General features: G+C 35.0%; 1 protein-coding gene and 1 long non-coding RNA gene across 2 annotated transcripts in view; both read left to right on the top strand.

Moving 5' to 3' along the window:
• Positions 1–24,723, top strand: part of LOC114362577 (uncharacterized) — a 107,786-nt gene that overhangs the window by 33,212 nt on the left and 49,851 nt on the right. The window lies entirely within an intron of this gene.
• LOC114362578 (uncharacterized) lies at positions 10,891–11,962 on the top strand. Its single transcript, XR_003656699.1, has 2 exons — positions 10,891–10,928; positions 11,233–11,962. It is a non-coding gene; the product is annotated as an uncharacterized LOC114362578 (long non-coding RNA).

The raw sequence follows: 24,723 nt of genomic DNA, 5'->3' as shown, positions 1-24,723 counted from the left end.
CAAATAGTAATCAAATGCGCAGTTAAGTCGACTGATACCTATTTTACGTCCACGTTTTCACTTCAACAATAAAGTAGGTATTATCTTGTATGTTTTTTACTTGACCACGTAAAAAGGTCGTGATTGTTCTGTCATATCCACATCCATTGTTGTTACGAGGTAGCATCTTTGTCATGTAGATTCATCTTACAATGATTATAAGATTTTATCATTCCTAACATAATTGCGCATTATTTTGTGAAATTGATCATCGTATTGGCAAAAAAACTAATACCTAAAAACTTAATGAGGAAATGGAAAAATCCATGTTTATTAGTTAGGAACCTATACAATTAAAATCTCGTACATGGTGGCAATCTGCGAACTACTACAATGAAGTTCATATTTTCAGATAGATCCATTTTCATTCATAGAAACTGCAATATTGGTACTCTGTATGACTGCGACAAATATGTACCTACATAAATATCAAAAGTACGGACGCAGAGTTACAAATTAGCTACGCTAAGGCTGAGTTGCACCACCTAACTTTGACCGTAACTATGACGATAACCGGTGTCTTTTGTATGGAGTTTGACAGATTTTTGACGTTTGTCAAAGTTAAAGTAAGATGGTGCAACCCAGCCTAAGTTTCTACTAGAGTGTAGACTAACCCAAAACCTGTTAATTACCTAATGTAGATGCAGACTAATTAGTCCACGCCCTCATGTTTCCCAGGCTTCAGTCGGTTGGGAATACAAACTACGTACTTGTTAAATGATAGTGCCTGAAAAGCAAATACATTAAACAGCAGTTCCAGAGCGAAATGTCAGTGCACAATGCGTTAATCATACTCGTTATGTAATTACGTTCAGTATTGCACTGCACGCCATGTTACAGAATGATAACATCGTAAAAGAGGAAACAAGTAAGGATATATCCTGTGTTTCCATGCATACAATTGAAATGCCTATATATTTTTTATTGCGAGGCCGTGAGAAGAACAAGCGTTCTGCTTTTAGCCGACTGTCTGTTTTTATGAAAGACAGAATTGCAAAGAAAACATATACTTAAACAAGACTTTACAGCGTTTAAAGTCTAAAGAGAAAGAAGAAGCATGCAGAAATCTTGGCACAAAATTTAGTCAAAACTCAAACTGTTTGCCGCATATTTATTATTCTAAAAAACAAACAAAGAACAACCTCACATCCGAGGTTACGTAAATCGGAGCGCGCTCGCAATAGCAATGATTACAACAAGAAGAAAGCAAACCGCTTCCAAGAGATGGGCCAAACCCGCAGTCACGTACGGGTTGACGGTTTATTCCACTTTCCAGTTTTCATCAAGTGAATAATAAATAACACAGCACATTTCGCCTCTTCGCTGCTCGAGTACGTTTTGTTTGCGAATGCGTTCCGTTTTGCTGACGCTCTTTGGTTCGTTGACGGCGGCAAATCGTTCGGAAATGCGGGCGCTTCTGAAAAGAACACTTTTCAAATGATGCCAACAGATTCACTTCACTATTGAGTGTATCGGCAAAAATGCGAACGAGTATTGGTACGGTTTGCGGAGGGTACCGTAAGTTAGGTTTTATGCAACATTGCAATCACGTTGCATGACTTACACTAATAACATCATTATTTAGTGTTCAGATATTATAAATTATGGTAGCAGTTACTCGTAGATGGTTTTGTTGCAAGCCTCCTTGAGTTTATTCTGCAAACTTCGAGGCTGAATTTAATGTTGTTATGTGGAAGGTCTAAAGCGCTTTTGTTTGCCGTTCATATGACGAGTCCTCCCTTTGACCTCTTCAGTCAAAACGACGCTGACCGTGAAAATAAGTGGGTCATGTTTTTTATTCTCGACCCTTGAGCGCTTAAATCTGCGGACCCTTGCATTGCGTCGAAGCTATAAAGGGCTCCATATGTTTGTCATTAGCGGGAATACGGGTAGGGATTGAAATGCGCGCCCCGCATGAGGCAAGGTCCAATTACCTCGTCCCTATACCTGGCACAATTTACAGGCTGATCGTTCTATAAATCTAACAAAGGAGTTATGTGGAGTGATTCGAATCGCGCTAGCAAAGTATTGTGTTTGGATTTAGAGGTTCTTATTTCTATTATTTTTTCTTAAAGTTTACCGAAACGAAATCCTTAGTTGAATTTACTGTGACAAGATTCGAGTTGATCTATTTGACGATAATTCTATTCAGAAAAATAAATGATAGTGGTTCTTAAATAACTATTAAATTACAATAAATTATATTTATACCTACACATAGTATAGTTTTACGAAAAGCGTGTAAAGCTTCATTATTCCGCAAGCCAAATGTAAGCAAGTGTTAATTTGTGGTAACTGCAAAAACTTTACACACAGTTAGTTCCAACCGACCCCCGCGGGAGTCTTTTACCCTTTCCTAATTTATGTGTGGCCAAAAGTTACTGGGGTCATAAGACAATTACCGCTAGTTTTAGAGGTTTATTTTAAAATCTACTTAAAATATCAAAAAAGATTTGCTGTAGCTGCACCATAAAATCATAGATCATAAACATTTTACTGCATAACTCGTGTACTATCTCAGATTGCATCAAAAACATGATTGAAAAAGAGCACCTCGCGCTGGCACGTGTGTTCATATTTTAAAAGAATTTCAAACTTTATGAAGTCTTTGCGAGACCTTGGCTCGGCTTTTAAGGCTCACGGTAATGACAAACATTCCCTTGACGTAACTATTCCGGCGTCTTATAAACACATTCGACGGGAGTGAATATTTCACGAGGGAGCAACCGCGTGTTTGTGAGGCGTCGGAGATCCTGAGGGAACCAATTTACTTATCCGCCGGGCTCGTAATCGTCGAGCCTACCACGAAGTGTCTTTCACAGTGGGCACTGGAATTCAGAAATAGGTCGCTTTAAATTGATAAGAGTCAAAGGAGATACAGAATCAGACTGAGAATCTGTGGACGAGATGTTACTAATACAGCACGTCAAAATACTTAATAACGAATACTTAATAATGACCCTTTTGCAGTTGTAATTTGTGCTGGATGTTACATTAAAGTAATCGTAAAGTGATAATTATGTATTTATTCATAACATAAAATATGTCATGTTCTCAAAAAAATTAAAGATTTAAAGAGGCTATAGTTTTCAGTGCTCTTTTTCTCAGAAAACGGTCCCTACATAATATACAAACTTTAACTCTTAACTTCAAGTGTGAGATACCGCTAAATCCAACCAAATTTGCTTAGGGCCGTAAGACGTGGAAGCGCATAGAATTTAATTCAAAACACTACCTCCTCATAAACACACTGACCAAGACCCTTACTTAATATTTCACAGCACACGTCCCTAAGGAACCAATTTGCTCCCGACTCGAAAATGTGCCTACCATAGCGTGTTTTTGCGATTAACTTAGCTTTATCTTCACTATCTGCCCTGCAATGGAAATTGCGCCTTTATCTGTTAATAACTATCTAGTTTCCTAGACGTTTTATTGCTTTGCAAAGAGCCTACATATTCGCAGGGTTCGCGTGTAAGAAAATACCGTAGCACACGCAAACGTATGTAAGTACTTCTTAAGCTTAAATTCTCTCGCATGAAGACTATAAAGGAATGCGAAAAGATGCTCAGAGGCAAACCAGAGAGATTTCCTCTCTTACACTCATGCCAAAGTGTGAAAGAGACACAACGAATCGAATTCGCTTTTGAAGTAAAAACGTTAGGAACTCCGCGATTTATTGACGGTCGCGGTTAGATTCGTCTGGAAAACGTTGCGAGAAAGTTCAATAAATTGCGTGCACAATTTTCGCGCGTCTTTCTCTGATGTTTGTTGGCGGTTCAATGATTTATTTGTTGAAACAAAGTAAGTAATTTAATAACGATACTACAAGTAATACCAATTTATACTGCGATAGACGTTTTAGATCAATTAATAATGTACATAGTTTTTCCAACATACCTAATTCGATTATTTGGGTAAGTTTTTTTTTTATGGCGGTCAAGCTGTAGATCCTGGCTACACAGGAGTTGCAGCGGTGGGAACGAGACGTGGGAATAGTCCCGTATACCTACGAGTACCTACATCAAAATATCGTACAATACAAAGGCAAATTTGTACATTATTTAGTTCTGTATTTTTTTTAATAAAGGAAGAATAAAGCTACCTATGAAATAATAATGTCGTATGATAACAAAAACTTGCCATTTCACTGTAAAAACTGAAAGCTTGGTTATAAAAGAATGCATTTAATGTGAGCGATAAGAGAACAATTTCGAATCGAGTTTATTACATCGGAAGCGTCATTGTTGCTGCGCATCAAATTACCATATCGTTTGTATGATTTAAATCTAAACGTTGCAATTTTTTGAATAAGCACCGTGCTTCCTGATCTATGGTTTTGTTAGGCTTAAACTGCGCGATTGGCAGTAAAGATGCGTTCTTTTGGGTTATCTGCATCCTTAATCTGTGACGCATTGATGCCAGCCTTCTGCCGCAAGCCCTTTATTACATCTGAACGCTTGCTCTTTGTTTGTAGTGCTGAGCGTTGCTACTAAAATAATATTGACAAACGGATTCCAATCAGCTGGCACGTTGTTTCCGGCAGTCGTTTGATAGATCCATTACATGAGCAAACACTAATGGCTGTATTACGTTATTGGTAGGTGTCAGATTTATAGGAGAGCTTTAATGGTTGCATTGAATAATGTTTTATCGGCAGCTGTTTTACCGACGGAAGCCATGCGTTCATTGCTGGCACAACGCGCTGGGTCATTAGGGATGCACCAAATTGGTATTTTAATAGGTCGATAATAATTTGTTCCATTATTTTATTTCCTGACCAAATAACTCACATTTCTACCAACGCAACTCCAAAAGACTAATTCAAATTACTTTTGTGATTCAATGACTGAAAAGAAAGATACTTCTGTTTTGTTCAGGCCATATTATTTAATCTTTGTAACTTTTCTAAATCGTCGATGCGCGGTTGTATTGTTATCAAATAAAAGACCAGTAACCAAATTGGCTTGAGATGTACCTACACTGTGGAAAACGTGGCTCCCGAAGCACGGAATCTTGTTTCTTCGAGTAATCGGGCTGAATAAAGCAATGCCGTAATCAAACTGGGAACTACTTAACTAGGTAGGTACTCAAAAGTGTTTTTTACTTCTTTCTTTTGTCTCCTTCCAACACAAACCAGTAATTCCCGGACTAGAATTTATAATATTTTTAAATGAGGGTTAAACACTGTTTAAGCCAATGAATGCTTTGTAACACACTTTTAAATGTTTATTTCACATAATATTATGATGAAAAGAATCAAAACAATGTTTTAGTTAATAAAACGCTGTTACCGTCATCCAACACCTACAGAGATTCGCTTTTGCTACCTACCATAAACAAAGATTCTAGGAATCGTTGAACAAGAGCTGCCGTTCTAGTTTCCCCAATTTTTATTCGAAGCTTCGGACACTATTCGCAAAAGCAAATTGGAGTTGAAAACACGATACTCTGCTGTACATCTCCTTGTTAAAATCGGCGAATAAAATCGATATTTTGCCCAACTATTGCACGTAGGTTTCAATAACGTATAGTGGTTTAATTAATAGTTGGCTTATAATTTAAAGCTCTACGCGTTGAGTTATATTTGTGGCCTGCCAGTACTTTTAGTATTTTTTTTTCAAATACAATATTGTCATTATTATTATTGAAATTAACAATAACGGTAAAGCGATGGTCTATATTCTTAGACTGTCTATAAATACTTCTATAGTTGTTATAAACCGAGTGAAAGGCACATTGCGGCCCACGGTTTGCTAGCTTATCGTGAACGTTACTTGCAATCTTAACTCTATATTTTTTCTATAGAGTTTAAAATGAAAAGTCGAAGATTGTTCATGGAAAAACAGCGCAGCGCACACTGAAAAAAGTATAATGATACCAAGGTCAGTGCTTACAAACTTGTGAACTCGAATTATCAATTTGACTACTCATAATTCAAATGAGAGAGATTGTTCACCAGTTAATTAATAGGTATATTGCATTTTTTGTCAGTATCTATAATGGATATGTGGTTTTACAATTTCAAAATTAAGTATGTATCTATAAAATAATTAACGATTCTGGATGAATGATAATTATATTCGCACTAATTACGAGTATAAACTCATATTATGTTACATCATTAATCCGAAGCTGTGGTGTGGTTAATGTTATATCGGGTTACACTGAAAGTAGTATATGAAAGTATTATTTATAAAGGATTAAAAACCCTTCGTAAAAGGGTGACCTCACATGGGTCCTACTCGAATAAAAAAAAATCTGTGATTGTTGATCCAGCTGAACTGCCCAATAATGTCCTCTATTCCCTTCACTGAACTGCTTTGATCCTTTTCCGTAACAATATTTCTGATACGAATTACGATGTAGTTGCATGATTTTAATGGCTTTCATAAAGTTACGGTACCGCCGATAATAGCATGTCGGATGGCCGCGGTCACAGCCCGATCACGCGAAACAGCCCGTAAGCAAACCCGTGAAATTGCGATTTTTCGAATCTCCAATAAAAAGTCTGTAGTAAAAATAATTTAAACTATTTAATTAATATTACTCGTGATGTTCTAGAATCAATAGTCATAATGTCATGTAACTCGAGAAATAAATAAAGATTTGAGTAATATTTTTGTCCATTTAGAAAGTGAAAACGAATTAGTAATTTACTGAAATATAAATGATCGGTCTCGATAGATGTCTTCAATTGTAATACGAATAATTTATAATTGAATCAAATCTACAAATACTTTCACGTTTTCTAATTAAGTGCAATGTTCACTTTCAAATTCATTGTCATTTGTAAGCGATAATGGATAAATCTTTGAGCAAATCAATAGCTCACTAAGGGATGTTAAAATGGCCCAGTAACTTAATTTGTAATGTTACCGCCCGATTCCAACGTCCAGTAATGATTTGTGAGTTTGGCCGGCTTGCACGCCATTCTTTTATAACTCGGCCCGTAAGTCTCAAAAGTATTTCTCGACAAGCATTGCAATAGGGAACTTTTAGCGGAAAATACGAGCCAAGTTTCCTTTACCTTGACTCGCAAAAAATCTCTGTCGCTCCCGGCGGCCCGGCGTGCGCCCAGACACGATAAAATTTACATGTTTCGCTTTCAGGCTTTATTTTATTTTAAAGGGTGTAATAAGATGGCATTACGCAAAGAGAATATTCAATTAGAGACTGCTTTTAGATTTATGCAATAGGAGCCGGTTCGAACTTGTTTTTTTCTTTACTCTCTTTTTTGGTATTTCACTCTTTATGACTCGATTCTTTTTGTTTATTAGACGTTTTATGCAGGCTCGCGGGCCGTTCATTCGAAATAAAATTTTCCCCGGGACAACGGTGGTGTCACGAGGAAAATATATTGGAAAAAATCTTTATTCTCGCGCGACAAAGAGTCCCGTCAAGGAAAAATGTAGAACTTTTGTGATTTCATTTTTGGGTTTTGTATTAAAACGCGTTTGGTATTCATTATTTTTCATTTGCTCGCGAATGGCTGCTGTAAATTTTAATCTTGCTAACATGATTGCAATATCTAGGGGTTGCTTGCCAACGATAAATATGAGGTGATTCATAAAACGAGTAATTAAATGAACGGTGGATCATTTAGGAGGGGAATCTGAACTATCGAGCGGTTGATATTGCTCTCTACTGGGGCGCTGTTAAATCTTTTATCGGCAGTTAGACGGGCGGGCTTCAAGTGCTCGTTAATATTAAACCGGCCGCAGTCGCGAAAATTTGCCTTCTCATCACGTCGGCCGACCCAATAAATCTACTTGAATGCCTAAAGACGTATGCCTTTGCTTTAGTTTTCAGAAAAAGTGCTATCTACTTCAAAAAATTATCAGAATAAGAAATGGAAAAAAATATAAAAAGACCATAGAAATTGAGAGCCAAATCGCTTGAAGTAGACTCAAATAAATCAGTTCAAACCTTATGGTATTTACTCTATTTCCAAACTTCTATTTTGGTACTCTCTTCCTGGACACCCAGTAAGTAATACAATCTTGTCTAGTCTACACAGTAATTAAAATTAGCTAAACAAACTTAGAATAGCATAAAACAGCTAATTTACAATGTTTATTCATTCCCACAGCCACTAACTACTAACACTCCAGATGAATAAACACTTAATAACGAGCCAGCATTTAGGAGAATTCTATTCGTTTCTATATTTATTTTGCCATTCTTTTTGTCATCATCAAAAAAGTACTTTGTTTGTGGCCTTTTTGTTTTCGGCAATATTTTTCATCAGAAAGTATGTAAAAGATGAAACAATTTGTAGTACCTAATTATGAACCGTGGTTTTGTTCGCGTAGATTTTGGTTTAAATAGATTTTTTTAAATACATACCAGAAAAACGTTTTCTGTATGGGACAAAGCAATTGATAAGCTTCTATGGGCATGTCGAGGAAAGAAAGTTCTTAGACTTTTTAATAGGGACGAGTTTTTGCTAATTAATGAGTGTAGTGACTCGTGTCCCAAAGTTCTTTTTTTTTATTCAATTATTTTCCTTCGTCCACAAAGAAAATTAATTGAATAATAATTTTCGTTTGATTTAGTACTTATTATTGCGTAAAATGATTGATCATTTATTTAAACATTTTTAATTCCTACTAAGCGCTTTTAATGCGTATTTTGGTTAGAAATACTTTAATAAGTATAGTACATAAATAACTCCATTTCCACAATAACCGAGTAGTTAGTTGCATTTTGAACTGTATAACTTTAAAATAAGGTTGAAAATCAATTGAGGAAACTCGTCGTTTCTAAGTTGATCTGCTGTCAACTTTCAGCGCCCATCCCTCTATTAAACGCCTATGGGACGAGAAAATTGTTAGACGCAAAGTGATAGATTGCGTCAAATCATGTTTATTTCTGCCTGCTTTATGACGAGCAGATGTGAGCGTCGCAACTGTTCAAATAACTGAGTTTTATTGAGATCCTTTGATGTCTTCTAAAAGCAATTTTCTCCTGTTTGTGTTCCATATATAGAGCGAGCAAACACGCTCTTTATCTGCTTCTCGGAAGGTAATAGTAATTTGTGCAAATACAACCATTTCGGTGCTCGTAATACTTTTTGCGTTGGTTATTTAGTCTTGTATTAAATTGGGATATAATTTGTCGACACAATAAGCAGACGAATGTGGAAATCGATGGGGGAGGCCTATGTTCAGCAGTGGACGTCCCGTGGCTGAAATGATAGTGAAATGAATATGATAGACATTAAAAAAAGATAATGGTGAGATTAAACTGTGATGTTATTAAAAATATGATACTGTAAAGTTAACGCATTAGTACTTATAACCAGTTATAATGCAGACAAAATATGTCACATAGGTATAGCCATGCTTTGCCAACAAATAAACAGTTAGGCCTGAATCAATAAGTCAACTTTTGGCACCGCTACTCCTTGGCCGATTCCAGCGTTTTAAGTACGATTCCACTTTCTTTAAGTCGTCATAACTCACAATGTTTACCAAATCCCACGAAGATATATTCTAATGACGTCACAGATCGCGTAGCCGCGTGTAAATCAACGGGTTGATCCCGCCGAGTAAATATTATGGAAAGCACAAACAGCTCCTGAGCTACAAACAAATTACCGTCGACACCGCATCCCAAACTTCGGATTGCTTGCAAAATTCTGTTTGTACAACATTGCCCTAATTAGTGCTCGGTCGAACGAAGTACGCTCAATCGATTTTGCCGCTAAAAGAAATCTTTGACACGGTTTGTTTACGATTTAGTAGCTTTTATTTCTTCTAGGTCTTCAAATAGGCCTATAGGTTACACTTTACTAGCTACTTTTGAACATATTGAAGATTTTCTGACCGATCCTCTTTTTTTTCGGTCCAGTGTATTTGTATGAGGAAACGTCTGTATTCTGTATTTTGAAATCACAAATTACTTGCAAGACTTTGCCACATAATTGAAAATTGCATTTTAATACATTGAGCTGAATTTCATAATTAAATGTTAATCAATAACAGCACGTCGATCAATCAATCGCTGTCATCTATTTATTCGATCAAATCGTGATTGTTCGTCTTTATTCTCTAGATTTATTTTTCAATGATCATTCAATAATTGAATCTATCAGTAAATCTGTAATTAATTGCGAAGTAAGTATCATCATTTTAAGATCATTTTACGTGTAAATTGATGACGGGATATGCTTTATTGTGACATAATTGGGTCGACAGCGGAATTCGTTAAGAAAGAGTGAAATATCGCATTCCTCCATCTTTTTAATGAAAAAACTGAACGGGAGATGTAATTTTTTAATGAAATTCTGTTTCACTTATCTGGAAAATGTTTTATAGTCGTCAGCTCAGCACATGTCAATTTCGTTACAAAATTACCAATTACCTACCAATGGAGTTGTCTAATGTTTATTTAAGTCTTCGTTCGTTCTCTGTAAAGTGGGCAAGACTTGAGTCGTCAATAACATAGAGTACTACGAAAAGTTCCTACTTACAAACTGTAGTGACAGTTCATTCTTAGAAAGTAAACTGTAGCATACATTGCGTTACTAGTACTCTCGTTGGAAAATACAACCAGGTATTGATAAAGCTTGTACTGTAAAACGTATTGGAAACTATGGAAAAGAGCCCTAGGTAACGTCTGTCACTCAAACACAGGTGCTCTACTTCTGTTTAATGTTTAAGCTTGGACGAATAAACCACTGGACGCGTAACGAGTGACGTTTTCGTCTTTACCCCGCTAGCACTTACCATGGCTAAATTAGCCATGGTAAATGTTGTCAGGTTGTCACTTTGTCAGTATGACGCCAGCTCTCGAAGAGTAAAAATATCACGAAAAATGGGTAAATGCGCCGTACTTTATTGCAAAAATTATTCCTGTCACACAAGAAATGTTTCTTATCACGCGTAAGTACATTTTAAATCTATTATAGTAGCTATTTTTTCGTAAAATAAATAAAATTTGATATGTAAACAAAATATGATTACGTCATTTTAAAAAGTACTCATTGTACATGTAAATGCTTAAAACATGTAGCATATTTAATTTGGTTGGATTATAGGTTTCATTCATTCATTCACATCTAATTTTTTATGACGTAAAGGGCTTGAAAAATGTCGATAAGTTTATCGATATACCAAACAAACTGAAACTGAAATTATTCAAATTAATTTTAGATTTTGATAGATTTTTTTGTTTTGATAATTTTAGTCACATGAAACAAAAGATTATGAGATAGACATAGATGGAACATACAAAACAAGCACACCAGTAAATGTAAGTAATAATTACACCTTTTTTGAAATATGTTGTACATCAAAATACTGGTCAAATTTGAATAAAATATTTTTGATGTTGATTGATTTTTTGGCTTTATTTTAGTCACATGAAACAAAAGATGATGAGATCCACACAGATGGAACATACAATTTAAACTTTTCATTGCATCTAAATATTAATAATGTCATCACAAAAATACGCCAAATGACTACAATTATTATTTTTTATTTCATTAACAGGTTTTATTTTCGGTATGCAATACCGAGGTGGAACCTTTTAGATCTGTGTCATCCCCTCACGTTTAGTGAAATACCGGGGTGGTTGGAACTTGATTTGGTCCATCCTGTCATCAACTGTTTTTCAATGGGACGACTTCTGAACATCAGAGAGATCTTGACTGTCAAGATACGTGAATTAGGCCACTGAACTTTTCAAAACAAAACCAACACAGGTGAAATATCTGAGCATCTCCCTTGACAATAAATTGAACTGGGCAAGTCATATCGACAACATGCATAGTGCCTAGCAAACATAGCGGCCATGGGTTGTATGAGAACCACTCTATCGGCATCACTTGACTTCTTTCTGAATCTCAGACATTTAGACCTCATTATTCAGGAGGAAGCACAAGCACCCACTCTAAGACTTAAAGGAAACGATCTATGAAAGCAAAACAAGGAGACAGGATATTCCGCGATTCTGCACAAAACCCTAAAAGAAATACCCCTCATCAACAGGATAGGTACCCTGTGTACACATCTTCGACCAAAGATAATATCCAGCTTACAGCGGAAACGCGAAATTGCTCTGGAATCAATGAAGTTAGGATACCTATACCGACGTCTTCAAAACTGAAATAAGTACTAGGAGGTCTTCTCGAATGACCTAAACATAAGAATATCAACAACATTAGATAAGAATTAAATATTCTCAGATAGTGCATCCGTACTGCAAGCGCTACAAAGCAATACATTGTCATAATGTTATCAAATTGTGTTTCATGAAATGTATAGAAATAGGCTATTGATGAAACTTTTGTCCGTGACGTGAGACAGATTATAACATTTGTTGAGAACTTGAGACCAAAAGCTAGTTAGCAGCCGATCGTAACAGAATATTACTTGTTTATTGCTTTACGAATTTGATAATGATAACACAGCCAAAAAATATTTCACCTAGTTACCTACCTATATGAATAATTTGTAATATTATTTGTACCTATGATTTACCAATGGCATTATAATAAACACGATACAAAAATTAATTATAGTCTTTCAATTAAAGAAACTTTCAATATTAAATCAATATTTATCTCGTTAGGTTCATTCATTCATTTACATAACTATCGATAAAAATTTACGATCTTTTCCCAGCACTAAATGTCATTATTTGACAATTGTCAAACCTCTCCCCCCGCAAAAAGTGGTTGATCGTGTTTCCTTACAAATCTTGTAGGTTTCGTGTCCAGTGGTTTATTCGTCCAAGTGTTTAAGTCATGTTACTGAGCTTGATATCGTGTCTTCCACCCAAACTTTGAGGTAACGTATTCCGTAATCCGTAAGTGCCTTTCCTCCCTGATCACCTGTCAAAAGTTCTGCTACTCATCTGCTTATAGTAGTCGACTAATACCTATACTGTATATTCCCACAAAAAAGTCATAGGTAATTAAAATTTTATTGTCCCTAGAGAAAATAAATGACAATTTTTTATACAGAAAGAAACAGATTTCAACGAGTAGGTATGTATACCATACCTAATAGCTCGCACGTATAGCGAGTCAAAAAGCTTCATTGTAAGATTCTAATTCCAAATAAGCAAGATTATGTGACTCGTTAATTGCGGCGATGAGTAGATGTTATATTTAAATTGTATTTTAAGATATTGGAAAACTTAGCTCGCGTTGTGAGGTGACGTCTGGAGCATGTGGTTTTAATGGCTGCACTCAAATGCAGGGATGCTCTATTTCCTCTCACGTCTATGAGCCGTATGAGGTATCTTGGGAGAATTAAATGACATACGATGGGGTCGAATGGACTGAATAAACAGTTTTAACGCAATGTTAGGCTTGCTAGACTAAAATAAAGTTTTGTAACAGGTTTTAACAGTAAAATTACTCAGGTGTACTAATTTATGATGTATGTGTGTGCTTAATTGAAGTATTATAAGAATATTGTTAATTAACTCTTTACTTCAACGTTAAAGGAAAGTGTAAAATGTAATTTTCTTGATGTTGCCAACGCCTTTGAAGACTGTTTTCAAAGGACTTAAAGCTCAAATAGGTTGTTTACTGTATTGAAAATATAAATAAGATATTATTTATACAAGACTTGTATAAAGTTTACTACTAACAAATTAAGCTAACAATATTTTGTGAACCAAAAACTAGAGGACTTGAATCCTCAACAACAATACCAGTCCGTGTAGCAGTTTCCGGAACATTTCACGAATAAATTGGGATCGGAACTTTTTGGTGTAAAGTTGAGTTTAAAAAACTGAAAAATAACGTGACGTGGAATTTGGTCAGGTTCGCGGTGGAGTCGAAAAAGCTTGCCTTCATACATAGACCGGGCGACGGGGCTCTCAATACGTTATCGATTGGATACGAGAGAAAACATTATTTTGTTGTTTTTTTCATTACATAATATAGTCTACTATTTTGTCTCAGTGTCACAATGCAGTGTAGCGTGGTAGCTAAACGACGTGCGATTAATCAAGTTTTTTTTGCAATAATATGTAAATGATGCGCCTTTACATCACCTCTTCTCCTCTACCAAAACACCCAGTAATATCCATAGACATTACTCTTTTCGTCGCGTGCTTGTTTGTCCTTTACCATTACATTTCCATAAGATAAACTATTTCCTTTCATCTTTTCTGTCACCAGTGAATCTCTTCTTACCTTCACCTGGATCTAAATCTGGCTCAAAAATTGCATTACAGATTCTTCTAACTGATTGCATAGCTTATCCTATTTTAAAACAGATCAAAATTTAAAAAGGTTTGATATTTCATATTTTAATATAGAGTTACTTTATCACCCGGTCTATAAAGTCAAGGACACGAAGCTACAGTTCACCTGACTATCCGAAAGACTGACACCCGATTCGATTAGTGCCCGAATATAAAGCGGAAAAATAAAGAGTGGCCGAAACTAATTTGGTCCCACGACCTGCCCCGCATGGCTACGTATTTTAATCAGACATTCCTTTACATTTTTTCCTCGTGCGGAATGAAATAGTTTGTTATTTTTGAGTTCCATTGATCATTCGGGCGATTTTCGTCTATAACACAAATCAATAAGTCTGATTGTATAACTAACTAGCTTTCCGCCCACGGCTTCGCGCGCGTGGACTACATTATCTACATATTTTACGGAACCCTATTGTTTTCCAAAATAAAATTTAGCCTATGTTACTCGTGGATAATGTAGCTTTCGAATGGTGAAAGAATTTTTAAAACCGGTCCAGTAGTTTTTGAGCCTATTCATTACAACCAAACAAACAAACAAACAAAGTTTTCCTCTTTATAATATTAGTGTAGATTGTACGAACTGCGTAATATTTTATTGGTCTCCATCGTACCGTACACGTTTGGAATTCGATTGTTTGAATTGAAGGGGATATTACCCATTGTTCTTACAATCTACATAATGATTTCAGTAGTCATCACCGTAACGCTTATCTTGGTCAACGCTTCATTGCGTTGATTGCAACGTTAAACGGCTGTAATAGGTAGGTAAAAGACAAGCCGAGTTGGCCATTCAAACGCGGTTCATTGTCCACATTTACGGTAGATTTGATAATTCCTTGATTAACTTAGCTCTCGGAAGATTATGAAATACATTAGGGATATTTTGTTGCGGTCAGCGCTTTGTCATTAAACAAATGCCGATCTGATGAATGTGAACTCCACGTGAACTATAATGCTTTTAGCCCTTTTACCTTACGACATTCTTGCTTGATGGCAAAAATGTTTTATACTATTTGTGTCATTGTCATTTCTTAAAGTTTTACTTCCGGAAAATCATTGAGGTTATTAGTTTTATAGCAACACTAGCTTTCCACCCGCGGCTCCGCACGCGTGAAATTTCTTTTGTCACAGATCGTCATAAATTATAGCCTATATGTTATTCTGGATTATGAACAATAATACTGTAAAGTTTCATCAAAAGCCGTTCAGTGGTTTTTGAGCCCATTCATTACAAACATACAAAAATAGGTACAAATCTTTCCTCTTTATAATACCTATTAGTATAGATTAAGCTGTTCAAAAAATTTTTGTGTAAGCTGTTTTTTGTTAACTGTCAAATTACCGACGCCAATAAATGTTATAAGCTAGTATAAGTTTAGTAAAGTCTAGGATTATTCACAGTTTGGTTTAATTGTGGTCACTTTCTACATCTTCATTCGACCGCTTACGGCGCTCTAAGTGAGGAAGTGGTTACTCTAAATCCCTCGGTGCATAAACTGTAAACTAATTTTAATCCAAGAACGGACAGACTAACGACCGGATATTTTTGGTTGACGCCATTAGGGGGCGCCTCTAAAAAGCTGCACTAGACGTTCGATGTGTTGAGATTAGTCGAGAATCGAGATATCCCTTCACTCGATGTTCAATAATCGAGTATCTCGTTTAATCAATTAGCTGGGGAATAGATTGTTGTATTGTACGAGTAGTTCTCCCAATTGCAGCACTTTAGGTTTATTTTACGTCAGTAATTGATTACGGTTTCATCAAACAGGGAGTTTGTTTAAATGCTGAAGTTTGCATTGTTTTGCTGTATTTAATCATGTACGTTTTCATACGTTCAGTTTGAATTATATCGATGTGGTGCATTGTTTAGTTAGACGTATTTTATATGACTACACATGTCGATGAAATAAAATATTTTATGTCAACACATCACTAGTCGTTCCTAATTTATAAACACCCTTCTTTATCATGGCACTAAATTACCATTCTTCCTGCCCTCTACTCTGGTTCAGATTAGTGTTTTAATTTGTATGGCTTTAAATTTTTGTAATGACTGTGTATTTTTATGAACTGAACATTCGTGTGTGTTTATAATATTGTAGATAATTGAAAATAGAATCTATATATCTATATATATAAAAGAAAGTCGTGTTAGTTACTCCACTTATAACTCAAGAACGGCTGAACCGATTTAGCTGAAAATTGTCAGGGAGGTAGTTTAGAGCCAGGAGAAGGACATAGGATACTTTTTATCCCGTTCGAAATAAAAAAAAAAGTCTGCTTATTTATTGCCATTAAGGCGAAACAAAGTTCGCCGGGTCAGCTATCTATATACAGTGTGAGTCACGTTAAAGTGTACATATGAAAATAGATGAAACTAGACCTATTTTTATCGACAAAAAAGAGGTCAATTTTTTTTTGAGATTTTTTTTAAATTTTTTATCGAATTTTTTTTCTTCCAATTACTTATTGTAAAGAAAACGTAATAACTTTTAAACTAAGCGGTATATCCTGATAAAATAAAAACAGTAATAATGCTGAATAACAGGCAATACTAAAAAAATACATAAAATACACAAAAAAGGCCAACAAATAATAAAAAATGATACTTTTTGAAAAAAATCTGCTTAAAAATTCGTGTTTTTTTGGTTATTTGATAAATTTCTCCAAAAAATGCCCCTATAACCGGTGGTTTTTATTACTTTGTATTATTCTCTATCGTATTACCTTCGTAAAACCAAAAGTCGCATGTCTCTATCCCTATCACAACGTTTGCAATTATTGTTTGAGCTATGCCTCTCCGGGCGCGCCCTTCAACGCTTCGTTAACAACGAAACTGAAAATGGCTCTAGATTTGTAATTTTGATAAAGACAAGTTAGATTTCAAATAAAAACAAAAGATTTCGAAGTAAAATAAGCATTTTAGTTAAAATTAAAATTGTCTCTACCTGTAGCGGAGAATAATGTTGTGGCAGGCCTTTGTTCAAACGATCATAGCAAATGTTGTAATAGGGATTGAGACATGCGATTTTTGGTTTTACAAAGATAATACGATAGAGAATAATACAAAGTAATAAAAACCACCTGTTATAGGGACATTTTTTTGAGAAATTTATCAAATAACCAAAAAAATACGAATATTTAAGCAGATTTTTTTCAAAAAGTCTTATTTTTTATTATTTGTTGGCATTTTCTGGGTAGTTTATGTATTTTTTCAGTATCGCCTGTTATTTAGCATTATTACTGTTTTTATTTTATCAGGATATACCGCTTAGTTTAAAAGTTATTACGTTTTCTTTACAATAAGTAATTTTTTTTTTGGGTTGACTTTTCTCAGATTTCTTTTTTTTGACAGATTCCCAATTAGTTGGAGATATTTGAAAAAAATAATCACCTTCCTATCTTTGATGCAAGATACAAAATTTTTGCTAGAAACATAAAAAATATGCTTTTAGCAGAACATTCTAAAATTTTCAACTGAAATGTATGAAAAATAAAAAGAATTTCCATAGATCCAAAATAATTTTAAAAACTGCGCAGTTTTCTGAACTTTCATAGTAACACAAAAAAACATGTACTTAATAGGCCATTATTTTTTGTAATCGCTCCACTAAAGAGGTAAGTCGGAGATTCCGTTACATGTTTTTGACTTTCTTAGGACTAAGTAATATTTGCAATCCCCTAAGTTTACGTTATGTAGAACACATTTAGAGACAATAACTGAAAAGATTTTTTTTTATCCACAACGTGGAAGCTCTTGCTCTTCATCCCAACTTAATATTATAAATGCGAAAGTAACTCTGTCTGTCTGTCTGTCTGTCTGTTACGCTTTCCCGCTTAAACCTCGCAACCGATTTTGATGAAATTTGGCATAGAGATAGTTTGAGTCCCGGGAAAGAACATAGGATAGTTTTTATCCCGGTTTTTGAAACAGGGACGCGCGCGATAATGTTTTTCTGTGACAGACAAAATTCCACGCGGGCGAAGCCGCGGGCGGAAAGCTAGTTAGTGTGGTATACAAAAGGGAATATGAACATTTTGATGATAAACCACATTAGAATGCAAGAAGATTTTGTAAATTTACGAATAATTGTTTTGCGTCGTTGTCTAATGTGCATTCAGGTCAGCGACGGACATTTTGAACATTTACTTTAAATTAAATCATTACACCCTTTTTTGCTCTCTCTCTCTCTCTCTCTCTCTCTCTCTCTCTTTCTCTCTCTCACAGACACATCATAACCGATTATTATTAATAATTTTCAATTTATCACATTAACCGTAACATATATAAAAGAAAGTCGTGTTAGTTACACCACTTATAACTCAAGAACGGCTGAACCGATTTAGCTGAAAATTGTCAGGGAGGTAGTTTAGAGCCAGGAGAAGGACATAGGATACTTTTTATCCCGTTCGAAATAAAAAAAGTCTGCTTATTTATTGCCATTAAGGCGGAACAAAGTTCGCCGGGTCAGCTAGTTTTATACAGGGTGTTTCTTGTAAGGTGTCAAGCCGAAGGCAGGTGATAGGTGAGGACTAGACCTATCGATTTCACCCCCATGTATGTTCTACGATTTTTCGTAGTTTAGAAGTTATCGTTAATTTTGTGATTTTTTCAAAATTTATGACCTAGTGGCTTAATTTTTTANTCAGCTAGTAGCAATTAAAAAAGTGTCGAAATGCTATTAAAATTGTAATATTATTTTTCGACCCATTCGGTAGTGTGAGTTGCCTGTATTGTATAAATTAAATACATTACTTTAATATTCTGTTTATGAATTTGTAAGTCTTGGAAACATCATAGCAAAATGATGTTATGATTACTAACAAGTTAAGCTTATTTATATTAGGTATTCTCTGTATTTTGATAAATATTCTATTTATTATGAATCGGAACGTGTGACTGACTGATATTGGATGGTTTTATTTTGTACTTTATGAATCTCAATGAAGACTTACACCCGTAATCACAAACGATGCTTGCTTAAGTGAAGCAGCAAATCGAACGCACAGCGTTGAATAGAGCTCTGTGATTGGTTTGTACGCACCCTGTGCGTTTAGGTAGTCTCAATTATTTACGTAGGTACAGGTACTAAAGTAGGATAACTTTTATTTGAATGTGATTCTACGAAACAATTGAATCGCTATAAATAAAACAATCTGCTAGTTCAACTAAAAATAGAATCACCCAATGTAAACTTTCGGTTGCCAGTATGTTTGATAAATGGCAACCTCTGTTGTTCTGGTGGAATTTTCAACTCCTCTTGAAGTTGGTATAATTGAACAGAGGAGTGACAGGCGAAACTCCTACAATATTCATAGTTAAGTACTAAAGCTAATTTGTTTGTGCTTTTGGATGTTTTAGTTAATGAATTAATTGCAGCATTTTAGTGGAGCTTGGGTTTGGCAAAAAAAAAAGCTTTCTTTCAGTGGAAAACATTTTGATCTGTACCATTATTCTATGTACACTGACGTAGGCATTAACAACAGAAAATCAATTGTCTTTGCGTCATTTGTTGTTTGTCATTGTGTTATTGTTTGTCGCCACAGTGCTTTAAAAATCCAAATAAAATGTTCATTTTGCAATAAATTAACATCATAGTAATGCAATAATTTGCTACAATAATTTACATACAACTTCAAGTCAACAATCGTATCAAAAAAATAAGAATGTATTCCATATGAATATGAAAAGGCAAAAAATACACTTGCCTCATATCTCTTTAGGAAATTGCGTTAAGAATAACGTTTTCACTTTGAGACGAAGTCGAATTTAAGAATAATGAAAAGGTTCACATTTCAAGGAGCTATTGAACATGACGTACTATAGAGAGATACGTATCGACACCGCTTTTTGTAGGCCTTCCCTCTTAAATACATTACGTTTTTTGATCGTAAGACAACACAATAGCCTTTTAATAACATCCAATTTCAACGCCGCGTTTATATTTTATTACACTCGAAGAACAAACTTGGAAAATAATGGTAACAATACCCCTCTGAAGTTTCGTTGGAACATTAGCGGCGGCAAAATATATGTATGCTTTAGAATCAGAAAGGTCCCGGGCAAAAGTGGGAAAGTTTTAGACCTAACGTCTTCTGCTTCCGGGAAAAACATTTCATTTCAGCCAACCAGAGATGGTTTTGTAATATTTTAGATTTTAGAAGTTTATCGTTTCATCATTTTAATGTAGTGATGGGATTTCCGCTGCTCTAAAGTGCTCTAGGTAGTTGTTAATGGTAAGAAACGTCGTCTGGCAAAGAAATTGATATTTTAGTTTTGCATAAGACGGTCGATTTTATCAAATTATCAAAAATAATGTCTAGAAAAGTAATGTGTCATTTTACATTAAATGTCCACGTTATAGCAACAAAAACAAAGAGTGTAAATAATATAAGCAACACTGAAAATTCATTCTTATTGTGCAGTCGACAACACATCATACGAAGTTTCATTGCAAAATCTCACCTATTACAACAATACAACGTGCCGTTCGTTAAAAATAATAATTAAAAACGCGTCACTATGTCTGGGGCACAGTTATTCATAGTAAAACAAAATCTTGGTAAATGTAGCAAGGTCGCCGTACTGTTGGCATTGCCGACATCCGCATCTGGCGGTGATCACTCATCACAGGTGGCCAGAGTTCGTTGTTTCCCCGTAAAAAATATGTAGGTTGATTCCAAATAAAGATTATAATGTATGAGTTACTTATATGTGAGTACACTTGGAGTATTCTTTTGTTTAATTTTACAAGTCATTGAAAGAACACTTGTTTATGTAAGCTCGATTGTTATGTTGTGTTTTATGCCATTATCTTTGTCACAATGTTTGCGTATGGTTTTCTACTTAAAAAAGAGATTTTGATCAAAAACATCTTTTATTTGATTAAATACAAGAAAAAGAAATGAATAAGGTTGTTTTTACAAATGCAGATTTGTAAAATCATAGATTAACAAAAAAGAAAAAATAACACAATAAAAAGCTAGTGAACAAAAGACCTGCGTGCATCGTATTACAAGTTAACACTTCGTTAACTGGATACAAAGTAATTAGCAGCGAACAGAGTTCTTACGAAGTTACGCTGAGAACTCGCCGAAGAAATTTATGGCCCTTATTCTTTTAAAGGACAGTAAAAATGTATTTCATTATGCAGAAACAACTTACTTACTTCACAAAGTTAATTGTTTCTTTGTTAAAAGTAAGTAAATGCGACTGAATTTGATATTTTTGCGGTTGTGAGAAATCTGATTTTTGTAGCGATGTTATTCTCATTGATCTTAGAGTGACTTTTACAGCACCGTTACGATTTTCCAAAGATAGTATTGGAAACACTTTGATAAAGGGTGTGCTGTGTGTCTCTCGACACGCTTGCAAAGAGGATTTAATCCATTCACCTCTTTCTAAGTTCTGTACCATTCGCCGTGCAATAATACGAAATATAATGGTTATTTTATTTGCTTTAAACCAGTGTTATAAGCCTCAAGGGAATTAGGTAAACCAATAAGACAGTACCCAGCACAGCGTGGCAGGTGTCTGGTTAATGAAGTCTGACTGAACAAGCCAAGATGGCTGAATTCAGGTCAGCTGTATGCACCAGAATGCACCTGCAAAGATAGATCGTCGATTTTCTTGCTATATCAGTGTAGTGAACCGGTTTGAGTTTGCATGTCAATCTAAAAAATTACCGAAGTGGCACCAAGTAGGTACAGTCAGCGTCAACCAAAGTGGCCAAAAAGTTGATAACATAACCTTGTTCCATTGTAACAAGGGACATGTTGCGAACTTACTGGCTAATTTGGGTGTCACAAACTATTTGACGCTGACTGTACATAAATAATTACCTACTGTGACATTTCTCTACACGTTTCTCTGAGCAATAATTTAGCCGGAATATTAACTTTATGTACCTACTCCAATTTCAATAAACACTTATTAATGTCCGATTTACTTATGTGATTAAAATGCTACTAATTTTGTGTAATTTTTAAGTGTTGTTAAATAAATTGATTGCATTTAAATGATTATCATTAATAATGTTTATCGCAGTTATTTATGAGGATCTAATAACTGCCAAATTGCTGAATCTGAACCCAATACATTATTTTTATGATTTATTTAGGTTGGTACTTATACGTAAATGCACATTGAACGTTGCAAGCAATTGACTTTCATATTCAACAATAATAATAAATAATGTTTAAGTTATAATAAAAAAACCAGGCAAATATAAATGTAACAAAAAATATGTTAAATTAAATTCTTATTTAATTGAATTTATTACTTAATAAATTTTCGGTATTTATTAATAGTATTTGGCTATTTTCGAGCCTGACTATTTTATTTGTTATAGTTTCATTTCCTACAATTAAATCTCATGATAATATAACTTTACTTGTGGTGTCAAATTAATTGTTTTAAAATAAATAATCATTTTAAATTCTGAGGCTGGGTTGCACCATCTTACTTTGACTTTAACAAACGTTAAAAAATCTGTCCAACTCCATACAAAATACACCGGTTATTGCTAAAGTTACGGTCAAAGTTAGGTGGTGCTCAGCCTTAGTATGTATTACAATTGACTTTACAACGAATATAGGCAGATTGGTGGTATCATTTAATTTCATTTAATGAACTCGTCGTAGTTCTCTAGACGATATTATATCGGTGATACCATTGCCTACTATAATTCTACTACGAGTTAACCAGTGCGGCCCCATTAAGTGCTTATGTTATAAGAAGGTTTTTGCTCGGTGTATTGGTCAGCACTAGGCCTCGCTGCATCACCATGACACATTTACCTGGTACGGATAGTTGTAGTGATGTGACGTTTCATGACGGATTTTCGATTAATAAGACAGATAATACGAACCTTTCACGCTTTTCTCATCACTGTCATCATTAATTTTTAACATAAGACTACGTATATTGATCCCTTGTTGGACGCTTGGGTGTAAATATTAGAAGATGTTATTTTTATTACTAAAAGCAATATGATGAAAATCAATCTCTTTTCTATGATCACAATTTATTGCTGAGTTACTTTTACCATCAAAACATGAATAGACCGCGTTATTACCTTAAAAGTATGACAGACGTGACGTGAAAATCGATGTCAATTTCGAATAAATTTGCCCTAAATGCAAATCGAATAGTTGGATAGTGATTTGTGAGGTCTGATAGCAGACGTTATAACTCAACCGGGCGGGATCCATTCTAGTATTTGTAGTAGTAGCCTTTAAAGTTTACAGTGTAGAATTTGTTACATATTTCTACGTAATATTTTCCACTGTACAACCACGCTCTTAAGTAAGGGACAAACGACGACAGGTAGTTGTAAAAAGGGCTTTTTATGGTTTAGTATTATTTTCTATCGACTCATCAAAAAAGCTTTGGGTAAAATCGATTAGAATTAAATTCAAAATTATTATTATTGACGGGATTGCTACCATGTACCTTAATTTTGAGTTCACGATATTTATTTAAGTAAATTATATCGATATTACCATGTCTACCGACACAGGTGCACTCGGCACATCACTATTACGGGCCAGCGAATCACGATCGGCATCACAGCGAACCATTTACAGAAGTTAAGCCATTAACTATATCTGGTGAGGTCCGACGAGTGTCCTTTATGCTTCCACTGGTAAGGCGCGGTTAATACACGTACTTCAGACACAGATCGTTAAGGTTTCCTAATACCGACCGATGGAGTATATCGTACAAATAAATATGGATACTGATATTTCATGAATCTCATTTGAAACTTAATAAGTAGCCTTTGTCCAGCAGTGGACGTCTTTCGGCTGAAACGAACGAACGAAGTAGATCTGGAAAAAATTCAATTAATTTTACTTAAGTATTGATTTCCAATTGCATTCTAGGACATTATGATTTCGTTAAACCTGTTATTCGTAAAATATAAGGCAAGCTCGTCATTGCAATTATACCTACCTAATTTATAGTCGTAATAAAGTTCATACAACAAAGATGCGCATCAAGCCTTTGTTACTTGTACGTAAAGTACATGTCGATGGCTTATATCGTCTGTAAAGCCGTATCTACCATAGCTTTAAATCGGCATACAACGTGTAAGTCTACATGTAAGATCCTGTTCGAAACTTATCGATGTAAACACACCCTAGTACACGAACACCACTATTATTGGGGCTATCCATACAACTGCGCGACTTACAACGGCGCGCATGCAAACAGCTCGTATTCAAAGCAAACAGACTTCAATACAAGCAACAAGCTAATAAAACGGGAAAGTATAGTCGGATAGAGCATCTTTTTCCTATTTTTGGTGCGTTGTTTAAAAACCGATTTGAGTATCGGTTTCGTTCTCAGTAGTAATGTCGATTTGGCTATAGCTAGGCGAAAGCTTGGGTTCAGAAATAAATTACATTTCTGATTTGCCCAACTACAATTTGCGCCTTTTCTATCTT

Source organism: Ostrinia furnacalis, unplaced genomic scaffold (assembly GCF_004193835.3).
Source record: "Ostrinia furnacalis isolate ACB-3 unplaced genomic scaffold, ASM419383v2 OfSCF6633, whole genome shotgun sequence".
Taxonomy (NCBI): domain Eukaryota; kingdom Metazoa; phylum Arthropoda; class Insecta; order Lepidoptera; family Crambidae; genus Ostrinia; species Ostrinia furnacalis.
This window is presented reverse-complemented; position numbering and strand designations above follow the sequence as displayed.